Source organism: Alligator sinensis, unplaced genomic scaffold (genome assembly GCF_000455745.1).
Source record: "Alligator sinensis unplaced genomic scaffold, ASM45574v1 scaffold966_1, whole genome shotgun sequence".
NCBI classification, from domain to species: domain Eukaryota; kingdom Metazoa; phylum Chordata; order Crocodylia; family Alligatoridae; genus Alligator; species Alligator sinensis.
The window spans coordinates 822112-838315 of record NW_005842161.1 but is presented as its reverse complement, the minus strand read 5'-3'; positions in this window follow the sequence as shown (position 1 = coordinate 838315).

The window sequence follows — 16204 nt, the reverse complement described above, 5'->3', positions numbered from 1 at the left end:
AGGAATGCATTAAAACAAGCAGTTAGTCCACATGTGAAAGCCATTCATGGCAGAAGGGAGTTGTTGGATCAGTGTTGGTTAGGTTTTTTTGCTGCTCACTATAGGTATGTTAGATGCCATTTGAGCGAGAGTGCAAAACTTCTGTTGAACAATTTTCTGCTTCTAATACTGACAAACACCTTCCATTTAATTCAATGAAAACCACATATACACATTAGGGCTGTGCAAAGCTTTGGGTGCTGATTCAATCCAGAGGAGATTCGGCCTGATTCGATGGCCAAATCCAAATTGAATCAGGAGACCAATAAAAAGGTCTGAATCAATTTGGAGATTTGGGCAGTCCCTGCTCACTGCCATAGGGAGCTGGATCCAGACTCTGTGCTGGTAAGGGGGGGGGAGAGACAGGACACCATGGTGGGACCCCTGCCAGGCCCCATCCCCTGCCTGTTCCCCCAGCCCCCTGAGCACCCCCACAACCTCTGCCTGCTCTTCCAGCCCTCCCTATGGCTGCCCTGCCCAGCCAGGGTTCCAGGTTCTTAAAAAAAAAAAAAGAAAAAAAAGCCCCATTTAACAGCTGCTGCCAGGCAAGGGTGGCAGTCCCTGCTGCTCCCCACTGCCCTGTGCTGTGTGGGGGGCTCTGCCACGAGCCCCCATCACTGTCTGCTCTCCCAGCTCCCCCATGCCTGCCCTGGTTCTGTTTAAAAAAGAAAAAAGACGCCACTCACCGCCTGCTGCAGTGGCCATCGAGGCTTCTGGGGGCTCGTAACAGCCCCCAGGGATCGCTGCCTCTGCCTGGCAGCAGCCAGTGAATGGGGGCTCATATATATATAAAAAAAAGCTGGGGCTGCGAGAGTGGGCAAGGGATGGGAGCTCCTGGCAGAGCCTCCCATGCAGCTTTTTATTTTTAAAGAGCCGGGATGCTGGGGGCGGATGGGGCAGCCATTGACGGGGCTGGGAGAGTGGGCAGGGGATGGGACCTATTTGATTTGGCGATTCAGTTGATTTGGTGGCAGCCGAATCTCTGAATCGGATTCAGCTGAATCAATTTGGGACAGTGATTTGAATCACCAAATCGAATCACTGTCCTCCGAATCAGCCAAATCCAAAGCAAACACTAGCCATTTCGCACAGGCCTAATGTACAGGAATAACTTGACTGCTGTATACAAGGTAAAACGGTACTCAGGAAATTACAGATTTAACTAAGCCAGTCTGCTTCAAATAACATCTCTCCCCCACCATACATTCCTGTTTTAGAAGTGAGTATGTGGAAGTTGTTGTTATGTCTGGCTACACTGTTTTGTAAGGGCCATACCTGCTGTCATATGCACAGGATTTCTTAAGTACCACTTCTATTTTGCAAGTCAAGGTTGTTACCAGTCTGGTATGTTTGGATGTGCATGCAATTGGTACATATGGGCTGTGCAGTATGCTGCAGTTGTTGCTAGAGTAAGGCCCTTAATCGTTCTCAAGACCAGTCCTAAAAGTACATAGGGCAAAAGATTATTTTTAATCAGGTTGTTATTTCTGGAACAGCACTAAAAGCAAAACCGTTTATGGTGCTGTGAGCTTAATTGCCAAGAAGTGCTTAGGTATTTGGGGGTTCTAATTCCATAATCTGGGATTGTCAAGGGACACTGACGAACATAGGGCCCAAGGGCAATGAATTCCTTGCATCCTTTTAATAATCCCAGCACTAAGATTTTGCTTTGCTGTGGTGCCCATCTCCCCAGGTATTTCTTCCATCTTATATTAAAAGGACTATTCTGAGGAAAACAAGCTGCTCAACAAAAGTTGCAGTTATGCCTAGACAATGTATTTGTATTGTAAGTGCCTTTAACAGCCCCCAATAATGATATTAAAAAAATTATATGGAGATAAATAAATGCTATTGTATCATGAAAATCTGCTGGGTCTTTGGTTTTATATATGCAGATTATCTCCCCTTTTTTATTTTACAATCTGGGATTAGGCCTGGCTTTCTAAAATAACTCTTCAGAATCATTTCACATAAGATCTTTCACACAATTTGTATTTGAGCAATTTGAACCTGGTTTATAAAATTTCAAGATACCTAATTTAAAATACAGGATGGTTTATACTGCACTAATAAGGAGCCAGGCCAGAAAGATTACTTGCATCATCCAATCTAATTGCCTGAATCTTGGAGAACAGCTCATTTTTATAAGCAGTGTCATGATCTCTTAATTCAGACATGACATGCAGTCATTACTCATGTAAAAGGAGTCGAGGCTTTTGTCCTTTTAATTCATGTCTCCTCTAATTCATGTTAAATGTCTACAGTGATGGTGTCTCTCTTACCTCCGGTCTAATAATTGCCTTGCTGTTAGTGCTCTGAGCTCTTCTTCAGTGAGAGACTTGGAGAAATTAAAATGGCACACGTTGAAGCATTGTATAACCTAAAACAAGCAGGAGAAAGGACCATGAGGTGATACAGCATCCTTCAGTTGTCAGAATACCATGGATGCCTCTTTTTGGAGTGGAGAGTTGAGGAGGAGCCAGATAGAGTCCCCGAGCGAACCCCAGCAAGCTGCTCTGTCCACTGCATGTTTCTTCAGGGCCCTGTGGGTTTCCAGCAGACCATTTCACAATTCATGGAAAACTGGAATAGAAAGAAGCTATTGATGACACCTACTCCCATCTCTACCCCAATGTACCTCTACTTTTGGTTCCTAAACTCTACTCGTTTTAAGCCTTCTCTCCTTGGCCTTTTTTATGAGATTGGAAACTCCTATCAGTTGTCCCAAAAGACAGAAAAGTTCCTGATTTATTTAAGGCTTCAAAACTGATATTTGCACATTACAGTTCTTTCTCTTGTGTTTGTGTGGAGCACTGCGGAGAAACAGGAGAATGATCATCTAGTTTAAACTCTTCAGTCATGGTCATGTCCACTGCTATTTGGGTTACCACTTTCTGAGCCTGTAAATAATTGTCTTAATGTTCCTGGCATGGTGAAAGTGTTTGGTTTGTCCATTTTTATCTTCTACATTTACATTTCAGAAGAATATAAATGTAGCTCAAAGTTTTATCCTTAAGTCTACCTTTTAGTTGCATTCACTGTCTGTCTTCCTAGTTTCTCTCAAGCATGCTATTTTCCAGGTAGCCAACTTCTGTTATTCTGGGATGCTCATGTTTTCTTCGATGAATTTATTCTTATTAGTAATGAATGGCTTCATGCTGGTTTACTGTTGTTTACTACTATTAATGATTATTTACTATTTAGATTTTGAACAGTCTACAAATTTGGTCCATGATAAACTTATCTGTCTGAACCTATATATTGTATTCAGTACAGGTTCAATACTGTATTGAACCATACTGTTTGTATGGTTCTCAGCCGTGATCTTTGTAACCCCTTATTCCTCCCTCAGTGAAGTTTCACTGCACCAGGTATTGTTTTTTTATGTTCAGCTAACTTTTTAATGCATATTTTGGTTATAATCTATAATCGAACTCAATTCTGTATTTTTATCTCAAATACATTCAACATGTTACATGGTCTTCCTTTAGTTTTGAAGTGGGGGATAGATTGAAGGGTACTAAGCTGGATTTCTAGGGTACTAAAATGCGATGTTATTTCTCTGCTTTGCTACACTCTTATGAACTTGTTTCATAAGCAGGTCCTAGTTTCTCAGGTATTTTCCTACTTCATTATGAAGTTAAATGTATAAAAGATGGGGAATTACCCAGATACAATGATACCTCCTGTGATCTTCAGTTTGGCCTACATAGATACCTGAGAGATCAAATAAGCAAATTATGTTGTAGATATAGCTACCAGATTTTTCATGTACTATTTCTAGTAGTTGTCTTTTTATACATTTAAATAAACTTCTTCCATGTTTTCCTCCTTTTTTGGGTAGCTGAATATTGTGCGTGGAACAAATATTTAATTGGCAGAAATTTTTCATACAAATCTCCTATCTAAAAGTATGTGTTCCTCTTAATTTCTTGTGTAACTTGAGTAGACCAAACCTGCTACAATCTTAGTTGGCTTTCATAGATTGTAAGGGGCTAGAAGGGACCTTGGAAGATCATCGGGTTCAGCTCTCCTGTGCGAGGCAGGAAAGACAGGTGGGGTTAGGTGACCCCAGCAAGGTGACCGTCCAGTCTCCTCTTGAAGATTTCCAGGGTAGGCAATTGCATCACCTCTAGAGGGAGCTTATTCCACAGTCTGGACACTGTAACGGTGAAAAAGTTTTTCCTAGTGTTAAGCCTGAAACGGTCTTCCAGGAGTTTGTGACCAGTACTGGTTTTCCCCAAAGGTGCCCTGGTGAACAGTTGTTCACTGAGCCCTTGATGTCCTCCCCTGTTGTAGCAGTAAGCTGATACCAAGTCCCCTTTCAGCCTTCTCTTTTTCAGGCTGAAGAGTCCCAGGTCCCTCAGCTTTTCCTCATATGGCTTGCTGTGCAAGACTGATCATACAGGTAGTCCTTCTCTGGACTCTCTCAAGCTTGTCCACGTCCTTGTTAAAGTGCAGTGCCCAGAACTGGACACAGTACTCCAGCTGTGGTCTCACCAGTGCTGAGTAGAATGAAAGAATCACTTCCTTGGTTTTTCTGGAGATGCATCGATTGATGCATGCCAGTATAGTATTTGCCCTGCTGGCTACAGCATCACACTGCTGCTCATATTCATACTGTGGTCTATTATCCCCAGGTCCCTTTTATTCATGGTGCTGGTCAGTTTGGCGCTGCCAGGGCTGTAGGTGTGCAGGGGGTTGTTCATCCCCAGGTGCTGCACTTTGTTTCTCAATGTTGAAATTCATCTTGTTCCAACTTACCCAACTTGCTAGCCTATCTAGATCCACCTGTATCTGTAGCCCATTGTTTAGTGTGACCACACTTCCCCATGACTTGGTGTTGTCCGTGAATTTGGCCAGTGAGCTCTTTACCCCCACATTCAGATCATTGATAAAGATGTTGAAAAGAACTGAACCAAGCACCGACCCCTGTGGAACACTTCTGCCCACTTCTCACCAGGATGACACGGATCCATTCATTAGGACTCTGAGTCCAGCCCTCCAGCCAGCTTCATACCCACCTAACTGTCTCAGAGTTAAGCCCACGATCCTCCAATTTTCTTGTGAGAACATAGTGTGGGATACGAGATCAAAGGCTTTTTGGAAGAAAAGGTACATAATGTCAACCTTTTCTGAAGCTGTCTGCCCCTGTCTGGCTTTTCTTTGTTTCAGACCTGTTCGTAATTCTTGTGTTTTTTTAAGTAAGTCGCTGTAGAAAAGAACCCGTGTTCAACCTGCACTTCTAGACCATGACAGCTTACTGCTGTTTTTTGCTACCAGGATTATTCTTGACCTCTCTGTCGAGAGGGTTCCAACAAGTATATTGGTGGCATAGATCACATTAGGGACTTCTGAAGGTGTGTAAGGGATATGTGAGCTTGCCTCCACATTTTATGCTAGTCCTTGTCCAGCTCACCTGGGCCTTTGGAGCTAATTTAGGGTTTAGTTATACTGTCTTTTCCCATCCCAATACTTCCTCGTCACTTTTTCACTCACTCTTTCTCTGCAGCAGGCATGTGGCATGATGGGAAATGTGGCTGCACTGTCTTTGATATGGTCTGTGAACAGCCATAGTGCTCTCTCACCAGTCACTGTGATTTATAATAAGCAGGGATCCAGGTTTTCATTTCCCACAGGAGAAAAACACGGATTCTTCCCTTTTAAGTGGGGAAACTGCGGGTTTCCCCTTGCAGACTGGCAGTATTCCAGCCTGCAAAGAGCTGCTTGGGGCTGGGGGGAACGGGGGGAGGGCAATCGGAGGCAGGGAGCACCATGTGCATGTGTGCGCATGCACACATGTGGCCAGCAATGCAGCCAGGCAGGGTAGTGCAAACAGCCCCAGCAGCTGGATACAAGTAAGTTTATGAGATGGGGTGGAGGTTGGAGGACCAGGGCTTGGGGACTGTCCAGGCAGAAGGTGTCTGGGTGCTGGAGCTGCAGTGGGGCAGGAGGTGGCTGAGGCAGTGCTCAGTGCTGCTTGTGACTTCAGCTCTGCCTTGTTGCCAGCAGGGCCTGCCTAAGACGCCTGCTTCTCCAGTGGGGAACGGGGTGGCCAGGCCAGCCACTCCGTTCCCCACTGGAGAAGCAGGAGACTTAGGCAGGCCCTGCTGGCAACAAGGCAGAGCTGAATTCACAAGCAGCACTGAGGCCAGCCACTCCAGGAGCTTGTGCCCATACTTTCAGGAAGGGGCAGGGTGTCTAGGAAATGCTGCCAGGGAAGGAGAGGGGAAGCCTATGGCCAGGCCACTGGGCATGGCGCAGGAGCCCCCAGCCTGGGGTGGTGTGGTACCACAGGTATCCCTTCCACCCCCCTCCAGCCTGCACTGGGACTGGACTTGCTCCACTGCTACCCACCAGGCAGAGCCACCACAGGCAAGACATAGACCACTTGGAACCCCTTGCCCTCCTGTTCCTGCCCACAGCATAGCCCAGGCAAGAGCTGCACCCAGCTTCACACTGCTACTACGGAGCATGGTCCTGGTCCTGGTCCTCCCAGCCACAGCCCTAGCCAGGGACAGCGTGTGATGTCCCAGCTGCTGCCTGTGTTTCCACATGCCAGTGCACTGTGTGCATCTCATGCTGGAGATTTGTCCCTGCCATGTCGTTGCAGATCACCATCCTGTGAGTCCTTGTGGAGTGGGGAGCAGCAGGGGGCTCCCAATGGCATGGCTGGATGGGGGCAGAGAGCTGTGGGTTAGAAGTAAGGGGCACCAGCAGACCTGGGAGCAGGGAGGATGGGGGACTGCAGGTTGGGAATGAAGGCACCAGCATGGCCAGGGGGAGCAGGGGGCTGCAGGTCAGGAGTGGAAGGCACTGGCAGGGCTGGAGGTGCTATGGCTTAGGAGTGAGGGCAATGGCATATCAGGTCTGTTCAGTGCCACAAAGCAGTGGGTGGGGGCAGCCACAGCTGTGTCCTGGGAAGTGAAAGGGGCAGGGGGAGTTCTATTTTTCTATGATAATAAACCTAAAATCAAATGCCAAAATATATAGCTATTTAGAATTCATTTTATTATAATGACGCACTGGTAGACTTCCAAATTGCTTTGAAATTGTAAATATATCAAGAAAACATGGTGTCCAACTGACTGACTGACACATCCATCCATCCATCTTTTAATCATGGAAAATGTGGATTTAGAGGTTTTTAATGAGAGAGTGTTGGATTTTTTAACAGAGAAAACCAGGATCCCTGAGAAGACTTTTCTGCTCTTCCCTGACCGCTCCCATCTGCCATTCTCCCTGAGCTTCAGCAGATCCTTCCGGTCCCAACAGCTCACCCAGAAGCTAAATACATTTAGAAAACCTGGGACATCCTTTTAAGTGTTTGGCTGGCTCTTTTTGTCTTGTGGTGTCTTTCTGGTTATGGTCACCTTGTTAAATAATTAGTTGGCCACTAGAAGTGTCCTTAGGCTGCTGGTATAAATGAATGTACAAAGAGCATAAAGCTTCAGAAGTAATTAACTGTCTATGATTCCTCAGAAAAAGTTCTCTATGTGCCCTGCCCCTTCATTTTTTGCCTTGGGTTCTTGGAAACAACAAAGCTGGAAGATCTCAATATTTTTGTTTGCTACAAGGCACTCATATTTGGTATTCAGTGTGCCCCCACTGAAGTAAAAAGGGGAAAGAAGCTTACTAATATTATGGGACTCCTGAGAGAGCAATCAGGAATCCTTGCCAGATTATGATTCCTGAGCTTGTCCTTCACGGGGTGGGGAGAGGGAGGGAGTGTTCTTAATGCCCTGTTCGGTGCTGTGATACATAAATGTATAGGATTACCATATTTACCCAAATCCAAGACATCTCTGAATTTAAGATGGCCCCCAGTGATGGGATTATGTGCATGGAAAACTTGTAAATTTGTTATAATTTTCCACATACAGTATCTAATTATTGGAGGATAGTCTTAAATTCATCCCCACCACCATTGCAGCAGGGAAAACGGTCATAGGGGAGCAGGTAGTAAGAGAGACAGTAGAGGAAGTTGGAGCAAGAAATGGGGCAGGGGGGTGATGGAGGGGAGGCTGGGACTAGATGCTGCAATGGGGGAGAGGCAGGGGACAGATGGCAGGGGTGCAGGCAGCCTCTGGGGTCAGAAGCTGAGCTGCAGCAGCTGCCTGCCCCCACACTGCGTAGTACTCAGTTCCAAGCCAAAGGACTTCCTCCTGTGTTAAGGGGGGGGGGACGGGGAGGGGTGAACCTTGTCTTAGAATCAAATAAATATGGTATGCCAGATTTCAGTTAAATCCATATCAGGTTGGATTGTATGAGTCTTCTACATCAGTGGTAGGCAGCCTTTTCTGGCTGCGGGCTCAAATGACCCACCTTGGGCACTAGGATCCTTGGGCACTAGGATCTGCCATAGCCAGTGCTTCTCCCTATGGTTGCACGGGGAAAGCAGCTAATATTCACTTCAGATTTGGCTGATTTGGGGGACACTGATTCAAATCACTGTCCCGAATCGATTTGGCTGAATCCGATTTGGAAATTTGGCTGCCGCCAAATTGGCCAAATCTTCAAATCAAACAGGCCCCATCCCCCACCCGCTCTCCCAGCCCCGTTTAATGGCTGCCCTGTCCAGCCCCAGTGTCCTGGCTCTTAAAAAAGCCCCCCACACTCATTGGCTCCTGCCAGGTTGTGGGGGGAGCGATCTCTGCTGCCCCCCACTGCCCTGTGCTGCTTGGAGGGGCTCTGCCGCAAGCCCCCAGAAGTCCCAATGGCCACTCCATTAGCTGGTGAGTGTGGGGCTTTTTTTTTTTAAAGAGCCAGGATGCTGGGGCTGGGTGGGGCAGCCTTTGACAGGGCTGGGAGAGTGTGTGGGGGATGGCGGCTCATGGCAGTGGGGGGCAGCAGGGATCGCCCCCTCCCCCGCCTGGCAGGATCTGGTGAGTGGGGGTTTTATTTTTGTTTTTTTTAAAGAGCTGGGATGCTGGGGCTAGGCAGGGCAGCCATTGATGGAACTGGGAGAGTGGGCAGGGGTCAGGCGGTGCTTAGGGGGACTGGGGGAGCAGGCAGGAGATGGGGCCTGGCAGGGGTCCCTCCATAGTCCCCTCCCCCCTCCTCCAGCCCCCGTCCCCTACTTACCAGCATGGAGCTCCCTGCATCAGCAAGTGGGGAGTGCCCAAATCTTTGAATCTTTCTACAAATCTTTTCTGAATCAATTCAGAGGCTTTGAATTGATTTGGATCTTTTTATTGGTTTCCTGATTCGATTCAGATTCAGAGACCCGGCTGCCGAATTCGGTCGAATCTCCTCCAAATTGAATTGGCACCCAAAGCTTTGCACAGCCCTGGAAAGCGCCCACAGCTGAAGGTCTCCACTGTCAAGTGCTGTCAAATTCCCATAAGCATGGGCTTGGTCCAACCTGCAGGCCATAGGCTGCTGACCCCTGCTCTACTTTTTATTTATGTGTTTGTTTGTTTGTTTACCTATTTATATATTTTAAGTTGGAGATCCAAATAGGGTTGTAGGCTGAAATCACCTTTCAGTTGAATACGTTATAAAGTATAATCACTCTCCAATTTTTGTTCCATTTTAACCAAAATACAATAGGGGAAACTTTGAGGTTTTACAAGCTGCTGTCTAATCTGTCCGTTTCAAGAGAGGTAGTTAGTCACATTAGTCAGAAGTCAGGCAGAAGCTACATGTCTGATATGCCAAAGAAATAACCTCTCTTTGAAAAAAAGAATGTTAATGATACTTCCTGTCACTCCAGGCAATTCAATAAGAGACTTTTTTTTAAAGACTCATTTAAGCCTTTAAGAGATCTACAACTTTGGTATCACTCACTGAATGTTTTTCCTAGTGGTTTTTTTAACTGACTCAACATGCTTTAGACAGCATGTTTAAATAAGAACTTAAGCCTAATTTCTGTTTATAACTTTCAGTGGATCCCTCTGCTTTCCCTTCGGGAGTAAATCAGTGGAGGATCAGGACCTTGAAATAATGTGGTTGAGTGTAGATACCAGCAGGTGGAGCTACATATTCAGCAATATCAAACTGTTTACCAATGAGTCCAATGAAAAGCCTCAACCTGCAAGCTGCTGAGCACCTTTCATCTCTCAACAGCAAAATCTCTTTAGAAGGGAAATTTGTTTTTAATTTTAAATGCAGGAAAATACAGTCATCACACAGCTTCTGACTGTTTTGAACATGACTGATTAAAATGTACGTATCATTCAACATAACCTGCTTTTTAGCGATCTCCTGCAGTGAAATTCCCTTTTTTTGTGATGGAAATCTTAAATGTAATGTACAAATTGTAATTCATTGTCTTAAGCCACAAAACTGCAAAAACAAAAGCACTTTGCCTGCCTTCATTGGCACTACTCAAGGGAGAAGAGTTTAGTATGATATGTGACATGTCTGCAAGATTGGGAGCTAAATCTGCAGTTTCTAATCCTTTTCTGCAACACCCCTAATTTTCAGGCTCATGAGTGCTCTTACCATCTGAGCCTAACATCTGTATGTGAATTTCTATCGAGCTTGCAACCCCACTTGTGAAGTGTCATGATCCCATGTAGGCCTGCAACCCAGATGGGAACCACTGGCCTAAGTGCTGGAATTTCATTTATAGATGACAGCTGCGTGAAGGGCTAACTCTGGAGGTAGGTGATGGCAGACAGCTCACTTCCTCAGTGTGCTCAGACACGGGGATGCAGCAGAGTCCTTTTGGGCTATATCAAGAGTAGACGTTTTGAGTATAATTTACTTAAGGTCTCTAGGAGTGTGTCAGCATAGCCATAACTTCATTGCTAAACAACAAAGAGAGATTTCTACACCTCCTTGCCTTTCTGCCATCTGACATCACCAGGGAAGAAATCCTGCCTTATCTGCACATCAAAGAGCAAGTCACAAAAAGACACTCTCATGGATCGAAAGGAACAGACCTCTACCTTCAGCTTCCTCTGTGCAAAATGAAGTTTATTTTCTACCAATGGGGACTGTTACCGTCTTTAATATTCCCTCAGTCTGAAGAATGGTGCATGTGCCCAAAAGCTTACAAAGAAAGATGATATTTTTGTGATTTCTTAGTTGGTCTAATAAAAGGTATAATATCTGAACCAAGAGTTTTAGTGTTTTGCATTTCTTTTCAGCATAGCCAAAGCACTCAAGAGCATCCTGGGTACTCTCAGGGAGGGGTGTAGTTAAGCATGCCCTGCCAAAAAACTCCCACCTACCTATATCAAACTGGGAAACATGGTGATGGAGTCATTAATAAGGTGTCTTGTGTGCCCTGGGCACACTGAAATCAGATATTTTGAGAATAGCCACATGGGGTGTTCTCCCCACTCCCCGAGTGGCTTCAGCAACCAATTTCTGAGTTTGGTACAGGCAAGCAGGAAAATGCTTGAAGCATATACTTTCCAAGAGCACCCTGGCTGTACCCTTAGGCTACATGTCTATCTTGCAGACAGTGTAGAAATACCCAAGCTAGCTCTAAACAAGAAATTAGGTTAATCAGCTCTGAGCTACCATGGCTTTGATCACTTATTGTACTTGAGTTAGCTCAGCTTCCTGTAATACACCACAATTTGCCATGTAGACATACCCTAATGTAGACACTGTTCTTCAAGTGGAGCAGATCATTATGTGTTCATCATACATGCTTGAGTGAATTTCACCAAGAGTGACATTCTTTTGTGATGGAGGGAAATAATCTCTCCGTGAAGATATTTATATAGTAGTGTGAAGTGAAAGAAGCACAAAGACCTGTATGCGTCGTTTGCTTAGAGTAGCAGAAGCAACTCATACGTCTAAGTTTTAAAATGTGTTGGGCTTACATATTTTTTAGATTATTTTAATGTAATTACCAGATTTAAAAAGATCAATCAAAAACAATATAACTCAAGAACTAAAGCTATGGAAAATGACTATCTTAGAAGAAGGAAACAATTCTTTCTGTGTTCTTTGAAGGTGCGATCCCTTGTAATACTTCTGGTTCTCAAGTTTTTTGTGCTTATCCAAGTAAGTGCCATAACTGGAAATGCCATAAGGAATATATTTAATACAAGAAGTTAATTCAGATATTCAAATTAAGGTAGAAGTATATGAGATGGTGTATCAAAATATTGATATTGACATTCAAATTTTAATTTGCCTTTTAAAACATTTCTTCCAGTAAAAAAAAATTGTATGTTTATACTTGCTTGGAAATGGGTACCTGGAAAATATACAATGAAATATTAAATAGGCAATCTCATTTTGCAGATTTAGCCATCCTGACCTACACAACCACTATTTGAAATTTATATTGGATGTATTGGACATAAATTCACGTTTTTAAAATAATCTGTAACTCTGCAAAATGAAAGGAAGTTTAGAATAGAAATATTACCAGTTAATGGGGCCTAATTTATCTCAAAGCACCTGATAATGCAGTGGTGGGTCAACCAGTTCCAGAAGTGGTGGGTCAACCAGTTTCCCCCTCACCCCAAGTGCCACTGACCCCTTCTGCCTGATCTGTTGCTCTGTTTCCTGCACTCCTACTCTGCTCCCTGCCTCATCTGCTGCTTTCTGCTTCCCATCCTGAAAACAAAACTTCCCATCCTATGACACAAAACTGTGGGGAGAAGTGGACACGCTGGAGGGCAGGGAACAATTACAAGCAGACCTGGACAGGTTGGACATATGGGCGGAAGACAACAGAATGCAATTCAACAAGGAGAAATGCAAAGTGCTGCACCTAGGGAGGAAAAATGTCCAGCATACCTACTGCCTAGGGAATGACCTGCTGGGTGGCACGGAAGTGGAAAGGGATCTTGGAGTCCTAGTGGACTCCAAGATGAACATGAGTCGTCAATGTGACGAAGCCATCAGAAAAGCTAATGGCACTTTATCGTGCATCAGCAGATGCATGACGAACAGAACCAAGGAGGTGATCCTTCCCCTCTATTGGGCGCTGGTCAGACCGCAGTTGGAATACTGTGTGCAATTCTGGGTGCCGCACTTCAAGAGGGATGTGGATAACCTGGAGAGGGTCCAGAGAAGGGCCACTCATATGGTTAAGGGCTTGCAGGCCAAGCCCTATGAGGAGAGACTGGGGCACCTGGACCTCTTCAGCTTCCGCAAGAGAAGGTTGAGAGGAGACCTTGTGGCTGCCTATAAGTTCATTACAGGGGCACAGAAGGGAATTGGTGAGGTTTTATTCACCAAGGTGCCCCTGAGGGTTACAAGAAATAATGGCCACAAGCTAGCAGAGAGCAAATTTAGACTAGACATTAGCTTTCCTTCCTATGCAGGGGGTCGGACTTGATGATCTATTGAGGTCCCTTCCAACCGTAGCATCTATCTATGAATCTCTGAATCCTTTACTCCCTGCCCTATCTACTGCTTGGCTGCCTGCCCCCTCCCTGATCTCCCATGTGCCCCCCTTACACGCACGCACGCGTGCACGCACAAACACACACACACACACACACACACACACACACACCCCCACACACACACACCCCCACCCTTGTAGCACAGGCAGTGTATGTGTGTGTGAAATGGCAGATCAAGAAGGGGCAGGCAGCCCAGAAGTAAATAGGGCAGGAAGCACAAAGGCACAGGGAGTACAGGACAGGAAGCAGAAAGCAGCAGATCAGGCAGGGAGCACAGAGTACAGAGCAGGAAACAAAGCAACAGATCAGGCAAAGGGAGTCAGTGGTGCTCGGGGTGGGCGGCGGGGATGGGTGTTGGTGATTTATGGCATGATTTCTATAGAATCATAGAAAGTGATCTAGTCCAACCCCTGCTCAAAACAGGACCATCCCCAACTGAATCACCCAAGCCAAGGTTCTGTCTACCCAGGTCTTAAAACCCTCCACAGTTGGAGATTCCACAACCTCTCTGGACAGCCTGTTTCAGTGCTTTACTACTGTCTTAGTAGTAGAGCTTAGTAGCTTAGATCTTTTCCTAAGATCTAACCTCAACTTCACTTGCTGTAACTTGAGGCTGTTGCTCTATGTTCTCTCATCTGCATCCACTGAGAACAGTCTAGTCCCATCCTCTTTGTAACCACCCTTCAGGTAGTTGAAGGTTGCTATTAAATCCCTCAGTCTTCTTTTCCCTAGACTACTTCTGGCATTTGGGCTGCAAGTTGACTACCCCTGCTGTGATACTGGGAAGCAGTGGAACAGCACATAAGGAGGGAGCTTCCAAAAATGCTGCTTGTGGATTCCAACATGTATGTGCAGCCTTGCCCAAGATTGAAGTCAACGTGTGTAGGACTAGACCCTTCATCTGCTATTAACCAATTTAAAGAACATAAGGCATGGAACCTAAAGGGACCATTAGCAGAGAAAAGTACTACTCAGCATGAATAAGAGCTTATAGGCTAGCCATGAAACCGAACTTCTTGTTCTGTTAAGTTATTCATAAAGTGCACCTCCTAAATTGTTATGTAAAGTTTTAATCCTACTGGATGCTAAATGCTTTGGCCAGATTATAGCAAAGCACAGAAGTACCTGCTGACCTTAGAAGTCAATGAGACTATTTATGTCCTTAAAATACTTTGCTGTATCATAGCAAATCTTCAGCATCAGGAAGGATTAGGCCAATATTGAGCAATGATGCTGTAGCAGGTTGCAAGCTTCAGAAACTGCAGGTAAGCAAGCCTCCTTAGGAAGACCGGTCAGCTGATACAGATAACTGGCTGGCCACAGGAAGTAAAAAGGTTACCAGATGGAGAGAGAGGAGGTGGCTAAGCTGATAGACAAACACCACGTCAGAGTTGCCTCTCTCCCAGGGTCGGTACAAAAAGGACCAGATGCTTGGTTTGTAGGTTTAAAGGGTCAGATAGAGAGAGGAAGGCTGTAAGGAGTGAAGTGAAACTAGAGGTTGCTTTATGTGTTCATTGTTTCATTATTGTGAAGAGAAAGGCTTGTTTGTGTTCTCTGGAGACAAACCCTCCAGGGGTATAGTAAATGGACTGGTTTTGATAAGAAAAGGGCTCCTGAGTCTGCCAGAGGGACTATACCGCACTGCAAATGCTATTCTTGAAAAATGAAATGAATAAACGTCATTGAACCATTTGGCAATTATTTGACTAATAAAATATAACAAGTGTCTTCTGGATAATGGTTGTGTCCAGATGTATTTATATTCTCTAAAACATGATGTCTTTTTCAGTATATAAACTTCTCATGAGCAGTTTCCTACATTTACTTTGTTCTGTAGGGCAGATATGTGAAAAGCCGGTTTCTAACATCTGTGATATTGCAGAAAGCACCAGCTGGTGAATGACTATCCTTAAACTAAATGGTCTATGTAAATATATTTTTCTCAGCTAAGTATTTTTTTAAAGTAACTGAGAAGTAAAGTCAATTTGCACATACTGTGTACATAGGTTCAAAGAAAGAACATGCATGAAAGGAATAAATGTGGCAGGATGTGTTAAGAAATTATTTTAATACATTCCTTTTCATTTTGAGATTGTAGAAGTCAGAAGATTTTTTTTAAAGGTTACCTTCTTTCAACTAAAATACTTCATTATAAGGTGCTTTGTTTGTGCTGAAGTATGTTCTGGCATGGGGGGGAACCTTGTTTTTCCAAGCTAAGATTTTTGTTGCAGGAAAACTGCTGTTAGTTCTGCCTGGAATTGTTTTTCCATTCAGGATAAAGTAGCTGGTGTTAAAAACCAGATGATTACTTTGAGTTGCTTTAATCTTCAGTTCTCAAGCTTTTGTAGATGTAGAATGAAGGGCTGTTGGAAGCATGCATTTTGGTTCTTTATCCATGTGGTGCACGAGAAAGTTATTACAAATTGCTGTGCAATATCTTTTGTAAAATTACTAGACTAACATTCAGATTTTCAGAGAGGTGGCAGAGTGATGGGGGACACTATCAGTGAGCTGGGCAGAGAGGAACATGTGTGGTATGGCAGAAGAAAAGAATGTGGTAAGAGATGGAGGAAAAAGTGACGGGAAATATCGGGACAAGAGAACTGAATCGGTAAGTGATGAACAAAACACCGTGGGGAAGCACAGAATGAATATAGAGCATGTCATCAGTATCTCTTGCTGCAGAGGGAGGAAGAAATAATCCCCGCCAATGACTTCCAAACCAGATGTAAGCTCCCGTCCTGACTCCAATCAAGCCTGCATCATAGGCAAACTCTTCCTGCTGCTTCTAATCTGTACTTCCTGCTGGAACGGAGATAAATCCAGGATGGGCAGTCTCT